General features: G+C 47.2%; 1 long non-coding RNA gene across 2 annotated transcripts; it reads right to left on the bottom strand.

Moving 5' to 3' along the window:
* Window positions 1-5,434: 5,434 nt before the first annotated feature.
* LOC144806106 (uncharacterized) lies at window positions 5,435-17,835 on the bottom strand. 2 transcript variants are annotated; one of them, XR_013605692.1, is made up of 4 exons: window positions 17,715-17,835; window positions 7,371-7,524; window positions 6,412-6,568; window positions 6,146-6,299 (listed from the first exon to the last, which is right to left on the bottom strand). It is a non-coding gene; the product is annotated as an uncharacterized LOC144806106 (long non-coding RNA). The 2 variants fall into 2 exon arrangements; XR_013605693.1 differs by lacking the exons at window positions 6,146-6,299; window positions 6,412-6,568 and adding an exon at window positions 5,435-6,100.
* Window positions 17,836-23,447: the final 5,612 nt, after the last annotated feature.

Below are 23,447 nucleotides of genomic sequence, written 5' to 3'. Positions count from 1 at the left end.
GCTGAGGTGTAGCGCTCCCTCCTGTCGCTAGAGGTCAGGGTGCTTGAGAGGAAGAGTCACCGCATCACCATCACTCTGCATACCCACAATCCTGTCATAATGCTGCTTTACTTTCATCCTAAATGCAGGGCTCTTTATGGCATTGAATATGATAAAGAGCAGACGTTTAAGAACGAAGGAGCCAGAGTACTCAGCCCGCTAGTAGGAAGACACAAACCGTAGTTAGGCATACTACTTTACTAAGGGAAGTTACCGGGTAATTTGCTTCTTGAGTGACATTTTAATAAGCATCGGTAAAATCAATAAATTCAGTCAATGGCATTTGTATTCTCAAAGGAATGCCTGGTAGTGTCCGCCTCGCGCATTTCATTGGGCAATAAAAGCAACAACAGAAAAGTGGGGAAGAAGGGATTGAAAACCAATGACCCCGCTCCAAGTCTGCTGGAAAGCGTATTACAGAAACTTGGGGCAGATTTACAATAAATGCGCCATCCCTTTATATCAGCTGGGATGCGCCAGCTATTGTGCGCCACGGCTTCGCCAGCATGGGTGCGCCGCCACGGGGCAAGAACGGCACAGATGCGTGACGCATCTGTGCCGTAAATGCGGCTCATTGCTGCGTGACGCAGCTCCAGCAATGCTCTGGGAGCCCTATCTGTCCAATGCTGCGTCAATCCTTACGCCTGCTTCAAGCAGGTGCAGGGTTTGGACGCAGCATGGACGTAAAAATGACTCAGTATTTCACTTAGTCACTTTTAGGAGGCGTTCCTGCACCAAAACGCCCCCCCTCTGCGCCGGAACGCTTCCTTCTGGCGCAGGGCTTTACAATGTGACGCATCATTTCTCGTGCAAAAGGATCTTCCACCTCAGAGCCTGGATCAGGCCCACCAGTTGCGGTGCTAGTATCAAAACTAGCACTCGCCTGGCACTTCGCCACTCAACTTAAATTCCAAATTCTATGGTCACTCGTCTTTATTGCATTTTTGAGAACCTTGATAACCTTAAACGGAATTTGGATCTGGGAGACTTAATCTTGACCACTTGTTCTCTTCACAGACCTCCTTTTATCATACAAGATCTTTCTTTTTTATCACCTCTTTCTCTCTTTCCAGTCCTCAATAATGCTCACTGTTAGACCTGGTAGCATTGGTGTGAGTCTCCCTTCCATTTTCCGCTGTTGTCTCCTCTGTTTTTGATATGTTTTTGCTGGTTAGATGCTTTGGGCACTGTGCCACTGCTATTCAGAGCCACAGTGCAAGTGCTCCCTTTGTTAAATTGATGTAATGGATCAGTGACTCTATGATTGGCTTATTTGATTTACGCATCAGTCCCTAGTACAGTACACTACGTGTGCCCAGAGCCTGCAAGTCAAATGCTGCTGGTAAGCTTGCAGCACTGATTGTGCCACCCGCAGAAGCAGCTTGTAAAGTGCGTTGTAGGCCTAACCATCCAAGCCTGCCCCTGCTAGGTTGTGTATTCCATGTCTGGTTTGTGAGTGAAAGGGGCTGGGGTGGCTCCAGGAGACAGGGTGAGTCAGCACAAGGCTGAATAGACCTATCTGCATTGGGAGTGGTGGGAGGAGTAGCACCTGGCCCTAAATAAGGCTGTGCCTGCCTTCCACAATGCTGGCTCCACCTCCTGTGGTGCGTCTGGTAACCCTGGCCCACCCTGACAAAGGAAGAAGTTGTGCACTGGCAGGATACACCCAGAACTGGTTTGAACTAGGTACAGAAACTCTCTGCCTTCAGAGACAAAGGATTTGTGTGTATAAAAAGGGGAACCCAGAGCTTCTTTCTCTACAACAGAACAGTTGCATTCAGCACCTCTCAAGGGCTAGAGACAAAAAGAATGGCTTTATCCTCCCTATCAAGCATCTGCAAAAGAACTGCTCCTAACCCCTTCGAGCTGGCATCAGTCATGAGATAAGATACCTTTGTGGGGTCAAAACTTCCTAGACAAGGTGCTTCATTCAGATGTTTCTTAATGCACTCAAACTCTTCCTCACAGCCCCTGGACCAAACAAATTTGCCTCCCTTCTTGAGGAGAGACCTCAAACAAGAGGTTTTCCCTGCAAAGTAACTCGTGATAAAATTCAGCTATGGCCAGAAAGTGTACAAACTCTTCTTTGTTCAAAGGGGTGCACAAATTATAAAGGGTGTTTACCAATGAGGCTTTGGGTTTTAATGCCTGCAGCGGACACAAAATGCCCTAGGTACTCTATTACTTTGACACCAAATTAGCACTGGTCAGCCCTAAGGGTGAGGTCAGCATCACGTAACTTCTTCAATACTGACCTCAGCCTCCCATTATGCTCCTCAAAATCCACGCCAAAGATGAGCACATCATCTGGGTACACCTTGACATCCTGAAGGCTTCCAAGAAAGCCCTTTATCACCCTCTGAAAAAATTAGGCTGCAGAAATCAGTCCAAAAGGCATTCTTAGAAATCTAAAGGTACCAAAGGGTGTTACACAGGTGGTAAGGTCGATGGGAAGAAGAGTGAATATTCTGAAGGTTCTGACGAGGAGTGAAGCCTGGCCTTGTGATAGGCGGAGGTCAAGTCCAAGGAGAAATAAATGCCTTGCACCCTCAAGAGAACACAGCATTTTAGTTATGCTGCGTAAAGGATTATGATCAACAATAACTGCTTTGTTGAGCTCTCTCAAGCCGACACAAAGCCTGGCCTTCCCATTGGCTTTGGGGCCATAACAACAGGAGAGAACCACTTTGTTGCTTCAACTTCTTGAATGATGCATTTGGCTAAGAGATTATCTAATTCAACTTTCATGCTCTCCCTTACTTACCAGGTGCATTCCTGACCTTATCTGTTTTTGAAATAGCATAGGATTTGACCTTTATCCAATGTACATCGGTTTATAGACAAACCAAGTTCACCAGCAAAGATCTCAGGGAATTCCATGATCCAGTCTCAATTAGCATTACTAATAACCTTAACTGGTGGTAATTCTTTTAGGCAGACAGATCTCATTGGGATCAAGGCAGATATGTAGATCATGTTGATGGGACCAACTTATGAGCGAGTCCCGCTTCTACAAGACAGATTTTACCAGGAATGACTCTCCCTTTGAAGTCAATTGTGCCCCAGAAATAACCCAGCAACTCAATAGTCACCCCACCTTAACCTTTTGGTCTAATGTCTGGCTTCAACAGGGTGACTTTGCCCAGCAGATTACGTTCATAAAGTGTCTTGGGGACTAGCGGTATCTTGGCCCCAGAGTCAAAGAGCATGCTCACTGGAGCATCATTAATCAACACTAGCTCCTGAGGGCCATCACTAGCATTCCCTGTGACTGGGAGAATATTGATTCCTTCTAAATCTTCCTCATAAAGATCTACTTCCCTGACATTTTAATGCTCGTTGCCCATTCTGCAGCTCTTTGAGACGTGACCTATTCTCTCACAAGTTTTTCACATGGCCTTCCAGCCTGGGCAGTCTTTAAAGTTGGCCACATGGGCAGGGTTGCCACACCTGAAGCACATCCCCAGAAAATTCTTTGTATTAAAGGGCTTTGAAGTGGTGCTCGATTTGGGATTACCTAATCTATCCACCACCACCTTGACATTAATGTTCTCCTTTTTATCACCTGAACTGTCTTTGTGCATAATATAAACACACGCTTTTGAATGCTTGTGACTTTTGGCTATGGTTAGCACTTCTTGAAGCGGTGGCATGTCTTTTTGCCACAGGGCGTCTCTCATTTTGTCGAGGGCGCATCCCAACATGAACTGACCTCTTAAGCGCTCCTCTAAAGCTGCACCAAAATTGCATGTGGAAGTCAATTTGTGCAAGGTAGTTATGTACTGTTTGACTGACTCATCCTGCCTTTGCATCCTTCTCCCAAAGTGATATTGCTGAAGGACAGTACTCACTTTGGGGAGGTAGTGCAAGTCCAACTTTGTGAAGCAGATCTCATATTCATTAAGAGTGACAGAGTCCCTATCAGAGAGTTTAGGAAGATGTTCAAAGAATTCTTGTCCCTCAGAGCCCAAACAATGGATTAACAATGAGGCTTTCCTCTCTGTGCTTAAGGAAGTGCCACAGACACAAGCATAATGTGTGAAAACCTTCATCCACTTCAGCAACGAGAGAGGAGGAACTTCTGGAGATGTCAAAGAGACGAGAAGAATGGTGTACGTACTGTTTTGACCTAGTTACTACTTAAGGGTGAATTTCAGTGATCTGCCCACAGTGCGCAATATCCACAAACCTTATAAGCTGTGCGCATCAGTGAAACTTCAGCAATTAAAATGTAGACCAATGCGCCTAATCCCAGAAACTTTATTTGCTGTGCGTATCAGCGGAACCATCAGCCTGATTACTGATGGCACATATTTATATAGGGAGTAGTCACTTTAGTCTGGTGCTCAATTACATGTGTAGATGTGAGTCTGGTAGTGCCTGATAACTGAAAGGCAAATATTTGTTTACATACAATTTCATATATTTCTGATTTATTATTCCTATTAAAGCGCCTTCTACCTTGAGAAGGCCCATCCTAGACCAGTTAGTGGACAAAACACATACAGACAAATCGAGGACAAAGGGATTACGACATGGTCTAGGGACACTAACAACAAATCCTACATCAAACCTCACGTTTAACTGATGGAGAGCAAAGAGCGATATAAAGCAATATACTGGGAAAAAGTAACCTGGAGATTTGCAGCAAACTAAAGTAAATTAAAATAAACTAATAAAGACCTACATATCCACAGCTGTATGACCTGGAAGCCGATTATTTCTCAATATAGCCCTTGTTTGTGATTACCTTACAGTGCTCACATTATCATCCGCGCTAGAAGAGATGGGACCCTGGGGTGCCTGGTCACAGAAGCTCATTTACATACAAAGGGGGGGGGGGGTGGCAGCCTGTTCACAACGTACTTCACAACTTGTTAACGTAAAATGCTTGTACACAGAACAGGGTAAAGTCTTGTGCCTCTTTCTTTCATTTTTTTACTACGTCCTGCACCTCACTCTCTTCTTCTCTTTCTCTCATTTCAATTCATCTTAAATTATTCAAATTTGTTTTATCAGCACGGCATAAGTTGAGGGTCGACACAGTTTGATGGGGTCCCCCCCTATTATCTGGAAACAGGACTCAGTTTCTCCTAGCTCCTAAGCCAGCGACTGGTAATTGATACTTTGTGCCCCAGCACTGCAGACACAGGCCTCAGAGTGTTTGTTAGTGTGAGTGGCGCACAAGAGGAACAGAGAACTAGACAAAATTAGCCCTTCTTTTGCTTAATACACTATAAATGTGAAACACTTTGGGGCTTAGGGGCTGGATAAAGAACAACGTCAGGAAACAAACATAAATTAAAAGCACATTTTATTTATTAGTTGAAAACTGTTTAAAAATTTAATTTCCAAGTTCCACATATCTGTTTAAAAATAATTACACTTTCAGTCATTTCCGAGTTTAGTTAAAAACTGATAGTGGGAAAAACATATGATGTATAATAACTGAAACCAAAAACAGATTTTTACATTTTATGTTTCTTGTTTTTAAAACAGGCCGTCGACCTTTCACGTGAAAATTATTATAAGGGCCTGACATCACTTCTTGTGACGTCACCACTTGTGACGTCATTTGGATTTGCATATGATAATGGGCTCCTTCACTATTTTCCTTACTTGTGCCCTATTTATTGGCATTCTTTTCAAAAAGAGAGAGTTTCCCTTGTACCAGAAAGGACTGGGAAGTACAAACAATGTAACAAAAAAAGTATTCCTTTCTGTGTAATTCACTATATCTAGACTCAAGACCTTATTATGCAGTTTAGAATAGAACCTGAAGTATATACCTCAACACACAAATTGTAACATATTTGTCTCGATTTTATTTTTTTTAAACCGGCATTTAATGCCAAAGTGTCATGATTTTTTCATACATACAGTACAAAATTCGCAATATATTTAAAAGTTACCAAATTCACACAAAGTACATAGTGTACATATCACAAAAACAAAATACAATTAAAAAGCAGTCCTTTTGTCGACGCGTTTCGGTGTCTTGATCTTATTTTGTGAACACCTTCCTCAGGACAGGTCAATTTTTTATATAAAAACTTCAAATCTGAAAACAAATACATACAATTAATATCAAAGAGAGGTTATGTGGTTTACCTATACTTCGTCTAGATTTTTAGGTATCATAATAAGGTCAAGAGAGTCTTACTTAAAAAGCATATATCTCTGGTTCTTCTAGTTATCCTTTGAAGTGGACCGGTAATAAACTTTTGGTCCTTCTTCCAGAGGTTCAACGGGACATCATCCTATATTTAGGGATGGCATAAATAGATTTCTAAGTATGGGTCTTCTATTTGTAAAAAGTGCTTCTCACTATTTCACTTATTTACAGCTGAAATGGTTGGTTGAGCTACTCACATGTTATCTCACATAGGGTTTTTCAAAATACAGGGGCATCGTCTTGGGTACTAATGCTCCTGGGGGGAATTCAATCCTCCTTGACTATTTTGTCCAGTACGTCTTTATCTTGATCGTACCACCTTGCAATTTTCAGTGTGCATAGGTAAGAACACACCTACAATTAAAATGGAAGGAATTTCGTCAATGATTTTACATACATCTGTCGATTTGTTTGTTAGTTAAGAGACAGAACCTCCTAACTCCACATTAGTGTACCCATTTTGTTTTACACATCGTCATATTTTTTCCTTTTGATTTAGTATTAAATCCATTTTAGTTTATGTATCATCACATGTTTTAAGATCAGGTGTAGCGTTTTCCTAATTCTTTACAAACAAATCTATTCCTCTGGGATAGAGTTCAAAATACTAGCGTTTCCCCATTCCTTACAAACCAATTCCTTGCTTGAGAGAAGAATTTGGGGCGTCTAGCATATCCTAGTTACGTGTAAACAAGCTTCTTGTTATTCCTGTCAATTGCAAACAGAGCTCCACTTTTTCACCCCATTAAAGCCGATTTTTAGTGTCGGGCTTCTCACTAACCCGGTTACGGTATTGGGTCTAACCGCAAGCTCTCACCCGTCTTTTAATTTCGGGCTTCTAACTACCAAAGTTTTGGTTATAGATCTAACTGCAGGCTCAAAAACCAGTCCACAACCCGGAACACAGTGATCAGCCGGAGGGGCTCACTAGGCGCACCCGCCTTGAGATCTACTACAACATTGGAATTATATGTTCCAGACTTTTCAACCCCCTTACGGCATCCCGCTACGCAAACTAACAAAGTCTCACGCTGGTCCACCGTGACTTGGTGTGACGATTTCCAATCCTTTGAAAAACACTGTTGAAATTCACCCAATGTATGCGGGATACTCACCATTACCGCAGACTTGACACGTCTAGAACAAACAGACTCACCCTGTCTGGTTTTTGCCCAGCCGGGTTGGAATTATCACCGGCTGAGCAACAATCCGGATACTCGTCATCTGTATTCAGCCCTGAGGAAGTCGCAGAAGTAATTTCCACATGCGACGAAACACGTGTCGGCTGGTTCTTCCACTGATCACTGAATCTTAAGAAAAAATTAAAAGGCTGAACATTACTCAACATCTCTGAAGACATTTTCCTTTCTGTTTTATGGATTTTGTACTGTAGCACTTACTTATACATACTGTGTAAATTTACTATTTATGTGTGCCTAGGTTTCCGTTTTGCTTGTTTAGTGAGGGTTTTTACCCACACACAATTGGGGGTTACATGGCTCATCCCCTCTCCTGCAACAAGTGTCCTGTGCACACGAGAAAAGTACGTAGTTCTCAGGTGAGAACCGGAAATTAAATTATTATTCAAGCGGAGTGATGTAATTCAACAGTGTGAATTTGAAGAAAAGTTTTAATGGTTCTAAATAGAAAATCAGTACAAGAAAGAGCACAAAGCGACACGTGTTTCGTCACACCGTGTACGGGTGGTGACTCATCAAGGCTGTAAAGGGGCGGCCTCGTGTGAAAGGGCGCTAGCGTGGAGTGCGGTGTGGTTGGAAAGCCTGAAGGAGGTGATCCTTATTTCGGGAGGGGGTGAGCAGATGGCCTACCGCACTTTCCCGTGCCCTTTTGAATTAAGCTCCACGACCAGGACGCAACCGTCCTTAGCCGCACCAGCGATGCCCGAGGCATCGTGTTTATCTAGGAGTAGTAGCAGCACTGTAGATACACAAGTAATCCAACCCCAATTGTACTTGGTGTGTGAAAGCTGCATATGGTGAGCAAGGTGGTGACGCAAGTGAGAAATTGATCAGCGTAAACGGTGCAATAGTGATTAGTGTCGAATATATACAGTGATTTATACAAAACAATGTGGCTACAGATTAATTAAAAAAAGCTTGTTTTGGATGTAGCTAGGCTGTTGGTAACATGTGCCACATTGTGGGTAGCGCCTATTATTAGGCTGAATGGTCGACGGCGTTTCGATCCGCATTAATTGGGATCATCTTCAGGACTGGGTTGGAGGAAGAACAGTGCTGTACAAGGGGATAGAGAAAGGGGGTGGGGTGTTAGGGCAGAACAGGCGGAATGGCACGCGCAAAACTGGTAGGGTGTTAAGGTAGCACCTGGCGTGGGCGGTCAGTTCAGGGGGAAGGACTGCACAGAAGGAGAAAAGCGCTGGAGCGGATGGGGCTAAAGGGAAGCAGGCAGGGACCGGAGAGTAGATCAGACTATGCACGGTGGTCGCCTGGGGGAGCAGCAGTAGGTATGGTCAACAGTAGGCGTGCGCAAAGCATTCAAGGAGGAGTAGCCCGTGATGGAGAGTGGAACAACCAGGCACGGGCATGTGTGCAAGAAGAGAGGGCTGAATCAATCGAGTCACGCGTGTGAGCCGCTGACGGTAACAGGGTCACAGCGGGAATAGAGATGCTGCGGGTAGGAGCAAGGGCGTAATTGTTAACACAGACAAGGCACTAGAAGGATCTAATGCAAACAATGCAATAACATGGGCCAGGCGTAGGAGAATCTGATGCAAACAATGCAATAACATAGGCCAGGCACTAGGAGAATCTGACACAAACAATGCAATGACACAGGCCAGGCACTAGGAGAATCTGACACAAACAATGCAATAACAAGGGCCAGGCACTAGAAGGATCTAATGCAAACAATGCAATAACAAGGGCCATCCTGTAGGAGAATCTGATGAAAACAATGCAATAACATAGGCCAGGCACTAGGAGAATCTGACACAAACAATGCAATAACACAGGCGAGGGATTAGGAGAATCTGATGCAAACAATGCAATAAAACCTTCCGGGCACTAGGAGAATCTGATGTAAACAATGCAATAACACAGTCCAGGCACTAGGAGAATCTGACACTAACAATGCAATAACACAGGCAAGGCATTAGGAGAATCTGATGCAAACAATGTATTAACACAGGCCAGGTACTAGAAGGATCTAATGCTAATATTATTCATGTGTGCCATGCCTACAAAACACTGCCCTGGCCTAGATCAGCCACCCCTCCTGCTGGGTTCACTATACCAGTGGTGAGGGTACAGGTGAATGAGCCCTGTACCCCTACAGTGCCCAAGTTCATTCTTGGGCATTGTAAGTACAGTGCTGCCATTAAGAGTATATGGTGCGGGGAATTTGTCATTACGAACTCCACAACACCATAATGGCTCCACTGAAACCTGGGAAGTTTGGTATCAAACTTCTCAGCACATTAAACCCACACTGATGCCAGTACCTCATGCATTTTTATCTGAAGTGTTTTAGTGCGCCAAATTATATTTTGCACTGGGGGATTAAAATTAGAACTGTTTATAGGGAGTCTCATACATAATCTCCTTTTTACGTACAAAGGAAATAACACGAGTTGTATTTTTTTTATATTAAAGCTATTATGTGGAATTTCTTTCTTGGTGGTATATATGTATAATTAACGGATCTTGTGTAGCTGTGATTGAGTAGAGTGGATTGAATGGTGGCTATACCTACTTGGTGATACTTTTGATTCCAAGAGGATATTTTATTTTCTACTCTTCAATAAAGAACAGATCTCCAGAGGACAGCGGACTTGTCCAGAAAACCTCTAATTTCAAGGATTTTGAACAATTGAACTCTGAAGTTCCGTCATCTGACCTTCTCAACTCTCAACCCACCTCCCGGCCTGGCCACCGTGACTATAAATCTGTCAATTTATAAAGATGTGTTTTCTTCTTGGTTTCAGTGTCTAAAAGGTGTCAGCCCAGTATGGTTATGGTATGCCTCTCCTGGGGTTCACGGGCCTAAGGGTTCATTCCTGGTATAAAGAACGGGTGACAGAGGGCGTCCCCGCCCAGTGCCCCAGGTGATCTGAATGGCGTCTGAGTTGAGCCCATTTACGTAAATTCAGGCCATAGGCTGTGTGTCGAGCAGCTTCCTACGTGATCTCAAACTCCCTGACATACCAAGGCGCCTAAACGTCTCGATCATAAAAGACTACTCCAGGGAGTCAAACGCCTTATCGGCCTCACCAGCCTTCATGTGTGTGTTTTCCCAATGAAGCACTGCGAATACCATCCGTAGATGAACCGCTATGGGTTTATGTGGGACAAATCTAAACTGTAACGGGGAGACAATTCTCTCTCGTAGGAGGGATAGCCGAGTCGTATCACCTCAGGCAGGGATTTATTTCTAAGCTTTGTAAAACTCTACAGCTGACCTTCAGATCCCGGAGCCTTTCCTCCTCCTAGGGCGTCTATAGCTGCAACGATCTGTTGCCCAGAGATCGATGGCTTATGACTGGATGTGAAAGCAAATTAATATAGCACTGAATTACTAGTTCGGAACAGAAGTGTCCTGGCGCTAGTATAAGCACATACGTATCAAAATCCCACAACCCCTGAACATGAACAGAAAGGTTTTGATTTGTTTCCTGAAAGAACTCATGTTTTCTTGGGCGCACAGGGCAGGTGGGAGCGCATTCCATTCCAGGTACCTGCAGTCACCACAGGCAGGGAGCAGCCATCTATTCTGATCTTTATAAACTTAGATACTTTACGCAGCAAAGCATGATGGGTTCTCACCCCTTGGCCAGCTGATACCAGGCAAAAGGCGAGGACATATAAGAATGAATCCCCTGATTGTAGAGCGTTTATGACATAAAGTGCTTTATAATGACATCTTTTCAGGACAGGAAGCCGGTGCAATGTGACCAGTTTGTTGGAGATCGAGCTTGATTTTATTAACCTCAGAACAAGCCCAACTGCTGTCTTTGTAGCAGCAACAATCTATGTAGGCGATATTCAGATATGCCTACGTATAAGGTGATGCAGGAATCCATTCTCGATAGAATCAGAACCTGTACCAGGTCCCTCCTAGATGAAGCAGGGTTGAATGGAAGTATTTTTCTGATAACTTTCAGCAGTCAGAAGCCTGTAGAGCAGGTGATTTTAATGTATCCTTTTAGGGACAGATGCAAGTCCACCCAAACTCCCAGTTTCCTGACCTGATGGAATGGGGTAGACAGAGCTCCCAAAGACACCGGACGCCGCCCTTGTGACATGAGGCTCCGGTCCCAATTACCACTATTTCCGTTTTTTCCACTGTTTAGCGCCAGGGAGTTTGAGCTCATCCAATTCATCCACATTATCACAGGGTCAGCGCTGATTTGCATATCGCCATTGTCTAACCCAGGGTGGTGTGGAGTGGAAAAACGATGGATTTGGGCCCAGATCTTTGGACTGGGGTGAATGTGTGACATTGATCCACATTCTGTCCATCACTGTTGTGTTTGCAATTACCGCTCTAAGTGTACTGGGGATGCTCAGACGTGAGTCCCAGGCACTCCACACCACTGGAGTCAAGCTAGCCGGGCTGATGAGAGGTGTTACCTCGAAACCGGGCCGGTCCTCGGATGCTTGATTCCGTTCTGGGAAGGACATGGCTTTTGTAGTTCGGACTGGACTGTTCCCATGGGGCACAGGGTCAGCGCTGATTTGCATATCGCCATTGTCTAACCCAGGGTGGTGTGGAGTGGAAAAACGATGGATTTGGGCCCAGATCTTTGGACTGGGGTGAATGTGTGACATTGATCCACATTCTGTCCATCACTGTTGTGTTTGCAATTACCGCTCTAAGTGTACTGGGGATGCTCAGACGTGAGTCCCAGGCACTCCACACCACTGGAGTCAAGCTAGCCGGGCTGATGAGAGGTGTTACCTTGAAACCGGGCCGGTCCTCGGATGCTTGATTCCGTTCTGGGAAGGACATGGCTTTTGTAGTTCGGACTGGACTGTTCCCATGGGGCACAGGGTCAGCGCTGATTTGCATATCGCCATTGTCTAACCCAGGGTGGTGTGGAGTGGAAAAACGATGGATTTGGGCCCATATCTTTGGACTGGGTGAATGTGTGACATTGATCCACATTCTGTCCACCACTGTTGTGTTTACATATAAAGTGAAGCAGGAATTCATTCTCAATAGGATCAGAACCTGTACCAGGTCCTTCCTAGATGAAGCTGGGATGAATGGATGTATTTTTCTGATAACTTTCAGCAGTCAGAAGCCTGTAGAGCAGGTGATTTTGATGTATTATTTTAGGGACAGATGAGAGTCCACCTAAACTCCCAGTTTGCTGACCTGATGGAATGGGGTACACAGATCTCCCAAGACACCGGCGGCCACCCTTGTGCCATGAGGCTCCGGTCCTAAATACCACTATTTCCGTTTTTTTCACCGTTCAGCGCCAGGGAATATGAGCTCATCCAATCAGCGGCTTCCTGGCGGCAGCTCCTGAAATAACTGGGCATGTTATCTGTATTTAATTCTAATCTAATGATTTGTGAACATTTGAGTAGATGTGATATTGAATGGCTTAATCAGGCGTATTTTCTTCTAATCTAATGATTTGTGTATCATCGAGTAGAGGTGATATCGAATGACCCGATCAGGCTGGTCAAGTGAGCCATGTAAAGGTTGAAAAGATTGCGGCTCAAAACCAGCCGGGGGAGGGGGAATTGTCTTAGGGGTTGACCTGAAGTTAGCTGAGGCCACCGCTTGGGTCAGATCTTTCAAAAAGGATAAGAATCAAGCAGGCACTTTCCCCTAAGACCCACCATCTGCAATCTCTGTAGTAAAGTGGAGTGGGAGATGGTGACACAGGCTTCTGATAGATTTAATCAGATCAGAGCCCCACCTCCCCTCCCCCATACACAATGTCTCTAATATCCCACGTGGCTTTAGCTCTGTTGGAGCCCTGGATGGACTTTGTGCAGAAGTTGGTCGGACTCAAGGTATTTGTTGAGCTGCTTGTTCACCGTGGCCTCGGTTAGTTTGGTGAACATCAGGAACAGAGAGACAGGCCAATCCTTAGAGTTAGAACTGCTGTGACTACTGGAGCAGACATCTGGAAGTAATGTTGGATGAAACGCTATGAATGGCTGCACGCTGGGGTGCAACGGAGGGCAAGAACAAGAAGGATGAGTTTGAATGTGTCCCAGAGTAATTACCAGTGGCAGAGATGAATTCAAACATTCCATTCATCATTTTGCTTATTCATGAATACGCCAGGTGTGCCCAGATGTGGGTCCCATGCCCGCTGCACCGCTGGAATCAAGCCGCACCCTACAGTCAGAGCCCAGATAGGTTGAAACCTGTCTTGGGTTGCTTGTGTTCTAGTTCAGAAACGATCTGGACTGCTCCTATTTGAGGGAGTCTAAAGCTGATTTGCATATGTCTGCTTCCTGTTTGAGATGGCGTTGTGGGCCAATAACCAATTGATCTCCCTCTCCGGCTTGGCCTGGTGAGGATCTGGACGTCAGCTGGTGTCTAGTGAGGAAGAGAATGTGATCAGGGACTGTTGAGGACCAGGACGTGAGCCGGGCCTGGTGGACCAGGATACTGAGCCGACTCTTGCTCCCTTAGAGAGGCCAGACTAAACACCTGGTTTGTCCTCTCTTGCAGGTCCAGGCAATGGTCAGTCCAGAGAGCCAAGGACACCAGAGACTGGGGCGCTGGACTTGCACCCCCTGTTTTTCATTGTATTTCTCCCTGAAACAGATAAAACTGAGAGAAATCTCCTTGAGAGAGATTCATATTATCACAGATCTCACTGGACTCACAATCTGCAGAAAGAGCCTGAGAATGAACACCCTTGCACATGAACTGTTCTACTCTTCTCTGCCACAATGCCCTGGGAGGTACCAAATATTTCCGTAGAGTGACCCCCGAATATTCATGTCTGTACATTCATGTAATACGTAAGTGCATTCTGGGGGTTGTAGTCTTGGTTACTTTACTAAAGATAGCTTGGAGGAGATGTGTGCCTTTGTCAGGAGCAGTCTCCGGCTCTGTGGTAACTCCGGACTCTTTTCAAAAACTCGGATTATGAGCTCCTAAAATAAAATGATATGTCTGGAAAGGAGCATCTCTGGGCGGTGAGAGCAGCGGCTGAGGCGGTCCACATTCTTCATACAAAGAGAACAGGACAGGCCTCACCTCCTACTACAGGGCAGGTTTCATCCCAGCAGACGACACGCCTCCACTCCTCTGCATCCTCCTGGACAGGCCTCAACCACTCTGCACCCCTCCCGGATACGCCTCACCTCCTCTATACCCCCAGCTCAGGACAGGTACCACCTCCTCTGAACTCCTGGACAGGCCTCACTTGCTCTTAACCCCATGGACAGGACGTGCTTCACCTCCTCTGCACCCCGGACAGGCCTTGCCTCCTCCACTCCCCCTGGACAAGCATCTCCCCTACACCCCTCAGGACAGGCCTCACCTCCTCTGCACCCCGGGACAGGCCTCACCTCCTCTGCACGCCCTGGGACAGGCCTCACCTCTTCTGCTCCCCTGGACAGGCATCTCCTCTGCACCCCTCAGGACAGTCATCACCTCCTATGCACCCCTGGACAGGCCTCACCTCCTCTGCACCCCCATCCAGGCCTCGCCTTCTCTGCACCCCTGGACAGGCCTCACCTCCTCTGCACCCCTGGACAAGCCTCTCCTCCTCTGCACCCCTCTGGACAGGCCTCACCTCCTCTGCACCGTTGGACAGGCCTCACCTCCTCTGCACCCCTCAGGACAAGCATCACCTCCTCTGCACCCCTGGACAGGCCACGCCTCCTCTGCAGCCCTGCGGAACAGACCTCAACTCTTCTGCACCAGCTTTGCTGGCCTCATCACCTCTGCACCCCTGGACAGGCCTCACCTCTTCTACTCCCCCTGGACAGGCCACCTCCTCTCCTCCCCCTGGGGTGGCTTCACCTCCTCTGCACCTCTTGGACAGGCGTCACCTTCTTTGCAACCCCCCCTGAAAAGGACATGCCTCACCTCCTTTGCACCCTTTGGCCAAGCCTCACCTCCTCTCTACCCACCTGGACAGGCTTCACTTCCTCTGCACCCCAGACAGGCCTCACCTCTTCTGCACCCCTGGACAGGCCTCACATCCTCTGCACCCCTAGACAAGCATCTCCTCCTCTGCACCACTCTGGACAGGCCTCACCTTCTCTGCACCTCTGGACAGGCCTCATCATCTCTGCACCCCTGGACAGGCCTCACATCCCATGCACCCCTGGACGGGCCTCAACCCCTCTGTACCCCTACACAGGCCTTTCCTCCTCTGCACCCCTGGACAGGCCTCACCTCCCCTGCACCCCTGGACAGGCCTCTCCTCCTCTGCACCCCTACACAGGCCTTTCCTCCTCTGCACCCCTGGAAAGACCTCTCCTCCTCTGCACCCCTGGACAGGCCTTTCCTCCTCTGCACCCCTGGACATGCCTCACTTCCTCTGTACCCCCCTGGACAGGCATCACCTCCTCGGCACCCTTTGGACAAGCCTCACCTCCTCTCTACCCCCCTGGACAGGCTTCACTTCCTCTGCACCCCAGACAGGCCTCACCACTTCTGCAGCCCTAGACAGGCATCTCCTCTGCTGCACCCTTGGACAGACCTCTCCTCTACTGCACCCCTGGACATGTCTCTCTACCTCTGCACCCCTGGACAGGCCTCATCTCCTCTGCCCCCTGGGCATGTCCCCCCTCCTCTGCACCCCTGGGCAGGCATTGCTTCCCCTGCACCCCTAGACAGGCCTCTCAAGCACCCCTGGTCAGGCGTCTCCTCCTCTGCGCCCATGGACAGGCTGCACCTTCTCTGCACCTCTGGACAGTCCTCATCTCCTCTGCACCCATGGACAGGCCTCACCTCCCCTGCACCCCTGGACAGGCCTCACTTCCCCTGCACCCCTGGACAGGCCTCACCTCCTCTGCACCCCTACACAGGCCTTTCCTCCCCTGCACCCCTGGAAAGACCTCTCCTCCTCTGCACCCCTGGACAGGCCTTTCCTCCTCTGCACCCCTGGACAGGCCTCACCCCTCCGCACCCCTAGACAGGCCTCACCTTCTCTGCACCCCAGGCCTCACCTTCTCTGCACCTCTGGACAGGCCTCATCTCCTCTGCACCCCTGGACAGGCCTCACCTCCACTGCACCCCTGGACAGGCCTCACCTCCCCTGCACCCCTGGACAGGCCTCACCTCCTCTGCACCCCTACACAGGCCTCTCCTCCTCTAACCCCTGGACAGGCCTCACCTTCTCTGCACCCCTGGACAGGCCTCACCTCCTCTGCACCCCTGGATAGGCCTCAACTCCTCTACCCCTGGACAGGCCTCCCCTCCTCTGGACCCCTGGACAGGCCTCACAACCTCTGCACCCCTGGACAGGTCTCTCCTCCTCTGCACCCCTGGACAGGTCTCTCCTCCTCTGCACCCCTGGACAGGTCTCTCCTCCTCTGCACCACTCTGGACAGGCCTCTCCTCCTCTGCGCCCATGGACAGGCCTCACCTTCTCTGCACCTCTGGACAGGCCTCATCTCCTCTGCACCCCTGGACAGGCCTCACCTCCCCTGCACCCCTGGACAGGCCTCACCTCCTCTGCTCCCCTGGACAGGCCTTTCCTCCTCTGCAGCCCTGGAAAGACCTCTCCTCCTCTGCACCCCTGGACAGGCCTTCCCTCCTCTGCACCCTTGGACAGGCCTCACTTCCTCTGTACCCCCCTGGACAGGCATCACCTCCTCGGCACCCTTTGGACAAGCCTCACCTCTTCTCTACCCCCCTGGACAGGCTTCACTTCCTCTGTACCCCAGACAGGCCTCACCTCTTCTGCACCCCTGGACAGGCCTCACACCCTCTGCACCCCTAGACAGGCATCTTCTCTGCTGCACCCCTGGACAGACCTCTCCTCTATTGCACCCCTGGACATGTCTCTCTACCTCTGCACCCCTGGACAGGCCTCACCTCCTCTGCCCCCTGGGCATGTCTCTCCTCCTCTGCACCCCTGGGCAGGCATTGCTTCCCCTGCACCCCTAGACAGGCCACGCCTCCTCTGCACCCCTGGACAGGCGTCTCCTCCTCTGCGCCCATGGACAGGCCGCACCTTCTCTGCACCTCTGGACAGGCCTCATCTCCTCTGCACCCCTAGACAGGCCTCACCTCCTCTGCACCCCTGGACAGGCCTCTCCTCCCCTGCACCCCTGGACAGGCCTCACCTCCTCTGTACCCCTACACAGGCCTTTCCTCCTCTGCTCCCCTGGAAAGACCTCTCTTCCTCTGCACCCCTGGACAGTCCTCTCCTCCTCTGCACCCCCCTAGACAGGCCTCTCCTCCTCTGCTCCCCTGGACAGGCCTCACCTCCTCTGCAGCCCTCTAGACAGGCTTCACCTCCTCTGTCCCTCCACTGATCCATGGATTAATAAATTGCAGCCAAGTGAGTAAACAGCTCTCCTACCTGAGCAGAAACCTGTCCAGGCTCTCTCCTCCTCCTGGGGGGGCCAGATCTGGGGTCTGAAGATGGAGTTATCTGCTCACCAGACAGGGGTCCTTCCTCCTCTGCAGCAGGCTGAACACACCAGGAGAGGCCGGAAGTGATGTCACAACCGCTGCTGGTGCTGTCTCTGCCGCCGCTGACCCGGAAGAGGAAACCCTTCTCCCTTCATCACGCTCAGTGGGTTTCATCAGCATGCGAGGAGAGCCCTCTGGTGGCTGCTGACAGAACCGCCGCCTCGAGGCTCCAGGAGTGAATACATTTCACACAAAATAAGCATTTATACCTGCAAAGACCTGGGATTTCCAATGTTACAGACGTGAATGTTTTTAAGGGTCCGACAGTTCAAGTACAGGGCCTTACACTTGGCTGCTGCTGTAAAAAAGTATTTATAGCTTCACTTCAGATGAGCATCTCCCAAACACTGATGTAAAGGACTAAAGTGTATTTACAGAAAGGTGACAACTGGAAGTGGCAGTCTGTATTTCAATGAATATATCTGAATTTCAATGAATATATCAGTATTTCAAATTATATATCTGTATTTCAATTAATATATATGTATTTCAATGATTATATCTGCATTTCAATGAATATATCTGTATTTCAATTAATATATCTGTATTTCAAAGAACATATCTGTATTTCAATGAATATATCTGTATTTCAATGAATATATCTGAATTTCAATGAATATATCTGTATTTCAAAATATATATCTGTATTTTAATTAATATATATGTATTTCAATGATTACATCTGCATTTCAATGAATATATCTGTATTTCAATTAATATATCTGTATTTCAATTAATATATCTGCATTTCAATGAATATATCTGTATTTCAATGAATACATGACTATTTCGGTCAGTTTTGCAATTAAACTGGACAGCTTATTTATTTTTTTAAATAACTTATTTGCAGGTTTTTGAAATCTGCAGCTTGAAACATAGGAAAGTAAACAGAGGAAAATACCAGGGAGTTTTAAACACCAGATCAAATAGAATTTGGCATAAGTCATGTGTCAAAGCGACAATTAAAGGAACAGTTTATTTCCAATGTTCCTGTGTCTGGCGCGTATTCCTTATATTTGATACGGTTTTATATCCTCGAACAAGACTGAAATTTATGCCCTTATTAGGTTTTGAGTTTCTGATTTAAGAGCCCAACTGCATTCTAAATTATTAAGATACCGGCCTCTTCCAGGCTTTGTTGTTTTGTTTACAGTAACCACCTCCCTCTCTCAGCAAAGATTCACTTATAAAAAATTAGCAATTTATCTTTGAAGCAATTAATTTCTAAGATAGAGATATCAAGTATGAACCAGAATTTTCTCAAAGTTTGTATTGTATCATAAAAATGAGTGATTGTTACTGTTTGAAGAACAGTGGAGGGGCATTTCATTAGTCTAAAATATTGTAGTCCTTCATATAAGCACCTATATCATAGCACGCTCATCATCAGTACACCATGGATTAGTGAGTGTGTCAACTCTTTGTAGCATTGTCATGCAAGAAGCCTTGAGTGCTTCGACTGCGACATTAGTTTGGACGTGCATACATCAGAGCCCTCAAGCCTCACTCATCATGAGTGACACTCACACATTTGGGGGTCGTGCTGAGGTCTCAATCAAACCTGGCCCATTCTTCCAAATTATGGGGATAAACTAGAACTTCACACATGACTACTCGGCACAGAGCAGACCCTCTGTCCCACATTGTGTTGGGAAAACCTTTCTCATATTTCACCATGAGTACTGCACACAGTCAGTAGAATGTTAAATTGAATGTCTATTTTATTGAGACTGACAAGGACTGACTGTTGGACCTGGCATCGTGGCGTGGTTCCCCCCGACCCTCAGCACCCCGACAGTTACCCCTGCGCAGCAACCACCCCCAGTCGTCCCATCCCCTGTCCGCCCCGCTCCCTACATAACCCTACCAAACGGACGACCACCCCAGCATCCCGCCATCTATCCTCCCGGTACCGATGCCCCAAACCCGCATCACCCCAGAGGGCTCCCGGTAGCCATCACCCTTCCCTACAGATCCCTGACTGCATGGGCCCCTGCATGACCCCGGCCCCAGTGAAACCTAGGCTCCAGACGCGCCATGCCCTCTGAGTGAGATAGGGCAGAGTAGTTTCGATCACACCTCCGGCCTCCCCCTGGAGACTGGTTTCCATCACACCTCTGGCCTTCCCTTGAGGACTGGTTTCGATGGCACCTCCGGCCTCCCCGAGAGCTGGCTCCACTCCCTGCTGGGTGTCTGGAAACCCCCGGACTCATCTTCAAAGGATCAAAGGGCCGACCGGCAGGAAACCCCGACAATCAGCCCAGAGGCATGAGATACCTGCCTGTGAGTGCCCGGACTTCAAAGGGAAAAAGGACCATAACAAGGCCCACTCTGGAACGAACGGGCAGTTGAATCCTGGATGAAGAGAGCCCTGCTGACCTGGTCGCGGCTCAACCAGCTCGAAGAAGAACGCTACCCGAACTTAGTAACCTGTGCTTGAGCCCTGCTGAAGAAGGTCGCCGCTCCTTGAACCATCTTTGCCTGAGCCCTGCTTACAAGGTTGCGGCTTCCTGTAACCATCTTTGCTTGAGCCCTGCTGATGAGGTCGTGGCTCCCTGTAACCATCTTTGTTTGAGCCCTGCTGACGAGGTCTCAGCTCTCTGTAACCATCTTTGTTTGAGCCCTGCTGACGAGGTTGCGGCTCCCCAAGAACTAAAGGACACTCCGCTCATTACTGCTCAAGCCCTGCTGACCTGGTCCCGGCTCGAGGATACTCTGGTCCGGCTGGACATACGGCACTACTGAAACTACGTGGCTCGAGGAGGGTGAGTGGAACACCCAGTACCATCAACATCTACAGCAGACCCGTATCCCCCGGCTCGAGGATTGAGAGCTGTGCGCTGGATACGCTGTACCGGCCCCCCGTACTGTGACTGTCCCGCTTTTCACCTCCCCTATGATCAAGAACTTACCAACCCTTTAACTGAATGTAAATATATGACTTTTTAATCTGCAAGAACGTAATAACTGCTGCTTGATAAATAACTTTTTTCTCAGTACCCAATTGTGTGGTGTCCATTTATAACGCGGTGGAATCTCTGCGCATACGATATCGAATGTGAAGTCCCCTCCTGCGAGGGTCTCACGCCTGTGCTCGGCAGCGCTCCTGGGAGAGGTGGGTCCCGGGGTCGTCCGGAGAACATTCTCTGTCCCCCCTGAGATCGGCCCTTCTAACACTGACCTACAGCACATACTTTCTCTTTTGTAAGCTACACATATGAAGTGAGTAAAAAGCAGTGCACTGGATACAGATGACCTTTTCTGTAAACATCCCTCATAGTGTAGTAAAAATGAACGCAGCATGCACACTTTTCTTCTTCTGAAAGTCCTCCCTTGTTGTGTTATAAAAACCAATGCACTGTAAATTCCCCTCATGGTACAAGTAAAAGCAGTCAGCGTACTCAAATTTTTCATAGTGTAGTAAAAATCGTGCAGTAAAAAGAAATACAGAGTGCACAGATTTCCTAGTTGGTAAAAAGCACCGCAGTAGGTACAGATTTCCTGTTTAATCTGTAAATGCCTCTCATAGGGCTAGAAATATGACCGTTTTTAGCAGTCGCAAATGGAGAATCGGGCCATTTGCGACCACTAAAATGGCTTTCCAATGTACTGACCCTCTTTTGGAAGTCGGTAACCTATTACCGACCTGCAAAATAGGGTTTGAGAGTCGCTATTAGGAAGGGGTGTTTCAAGGGCATCCATTCCTAATAAAGAGTCACGGGGCGTGTATGAATGTTTCGTGAACAGAATGTGGTTGCAAAACACTCATACTTTACCGACTCCGTTAAAGAGATGTTAACATATTTTGCAAATAGAAAGGGGTCCCCAAGGGACCCTCTCCCCTTTGTGAATGTGGGTGCCAAAATGTTTTTAAGAGCAGCCAGTGGCCCCACTGACCATGACCTACTTTGTTTTTTAAATGCATCCCGCTTTTTTTTTTTTAGGAAAACAGGCTCCATTTCAGGAAAAAATAATGCTTTATTTAAAAAGCCACAGACATAGTGACCATCCCTGTGTTTATAGGAAATTCCCAATGGGGTGCAAAGTACGGCCTAACTCATGAATATTGATGAGGTAGGTCATTTGCGACCCCATTGGGCATTGCTAAATGTGTCTGAGAGACTTAAGTACACTGCATTGCATTTGCCTCAAATTGCAAATTGCACAAAATCGTAATTAGAGACTCCCAGAATGAAATGGCCGTACATCTGGCTCGAACTGCAGTAAAGATCAATGCAGGGCACATATTTCTCTAGTCATGGTGAAAATAAGTACAGCCTGCACTGATTTCTCATGGTGTAGTGGCTAATAGTGCTCTAATAGCGATTTAGATAAGAAGTGAGGTATGCACACATTTCTCATTGATCAGAACAAATCTCAGTAGTGTTAAAAGATTTTTCAAAGTGTATTAAACAGCAGTTCAGAATGCACAATCCATTGTGCACATATTTTTCATATAGCAGCGTAGTGTGTACAGATTCCAGAGTACAGTAAACATCACTGAAGTGTACACTGATTTCTCCTCAAGTAGTAAAAGGCTTTGTAGCGTCCCATTATTCCTCAAGGTGTAGTAAACAGTAGTGCAGTGTGCACATTTTGTTCATAGTGCAGTAAACAGCAGCATGCAATGCTTTATCATAGTCAATTACAAGTAATGAAGTGTGTACACAGAGCATAGTAAAAAGCAGTGCAGTGTGCTACAGATTCATCAGTGCAACAAAAAGCAGTGAAGCCCATATATTGCCGTCAAACAGAAAAAACAGCGTGGTGGGAACAGATTATTCAGTTTAGTAAATGCAGCACAGTTGCACAGATCCTTCATACTGTAGTATAGTAAAAAGCAGTGCAGTGTGCACAGATTCATCAGTGCAACAAAAAGCAGTGAAGCCCATATATTGCCGTCAAACAGAAAAAACAGCGTGGTGGGAACAGATTATTCAGTTTAGTAAATGCAGCACAGTATGCACAGATCCTTCATACTGTAGTATGATGCAGTGCAGCGTGCACAGATTTCATAAAGTGTAGTAAGATGCAGTACAGTGTGCACAGATCCCTCATACTGTAGTATGATGCAGTGCAGCGTGCACAGATTTCTTAAAGTATAGTAAGATGCAGTACGGTGTGCACAGATCCTAGTATGATGCAGTGCAGCGTGCACAGATTTCTTAAAGTGCAGTAAGATGCAGTGCAGCGTGCACAGATTTCTTATAGTGCAGTAAGATGCAGTGCAGCGTGCACAGATTTCTGATATTGTAGTATGATGCAGTGCAGCGTGCTCAGATTTCTTAGAGTGTAGTAAGATGCAGAATAGTGTGCACAGATCCCTCATATTGTAGTATGATGCAGTGCAGCGTGAACAGATTTCTTAACGTGTAGTAAGATGCAGTACAGTGTACACAGATCCCTCATATTGTAGTGTGATGCAGTGCAGCATGCTCTGATTTCTTAGAGTGTAGTAAGATGCAGTACAGTGTGCACAGATCCCTCACATTGCAGTATGATGCAGTGCAGCGTGCACAGATCTCTTAAAGTGTAGTAAGGTGCAGTACAGTGTGCACAGATCCCTCAAATTGTAGTATGATGCAGTGCAGCGTGCACAGATTTCTTAAAGTGTAGTAAG

The sequence above is a fragment of the Lissotriton helveticus genome (assembly GCF_964261635.1).
Source record: "Lissotriton helveticus chromosome 1_1 unlocalized genomic scaffold, aLisHel1.1 SUPER_1_unloc_46, whole genome shotgun sequence".
NCBI lineage: Eukaryota > Metazoa > Chordata > Amphibia > Caudata > Salamandridae > Lissotriton > Lissotriton helveticus.
This window is presented reverse-complemented; position numbering and strand designations above follow the sequence as displayed.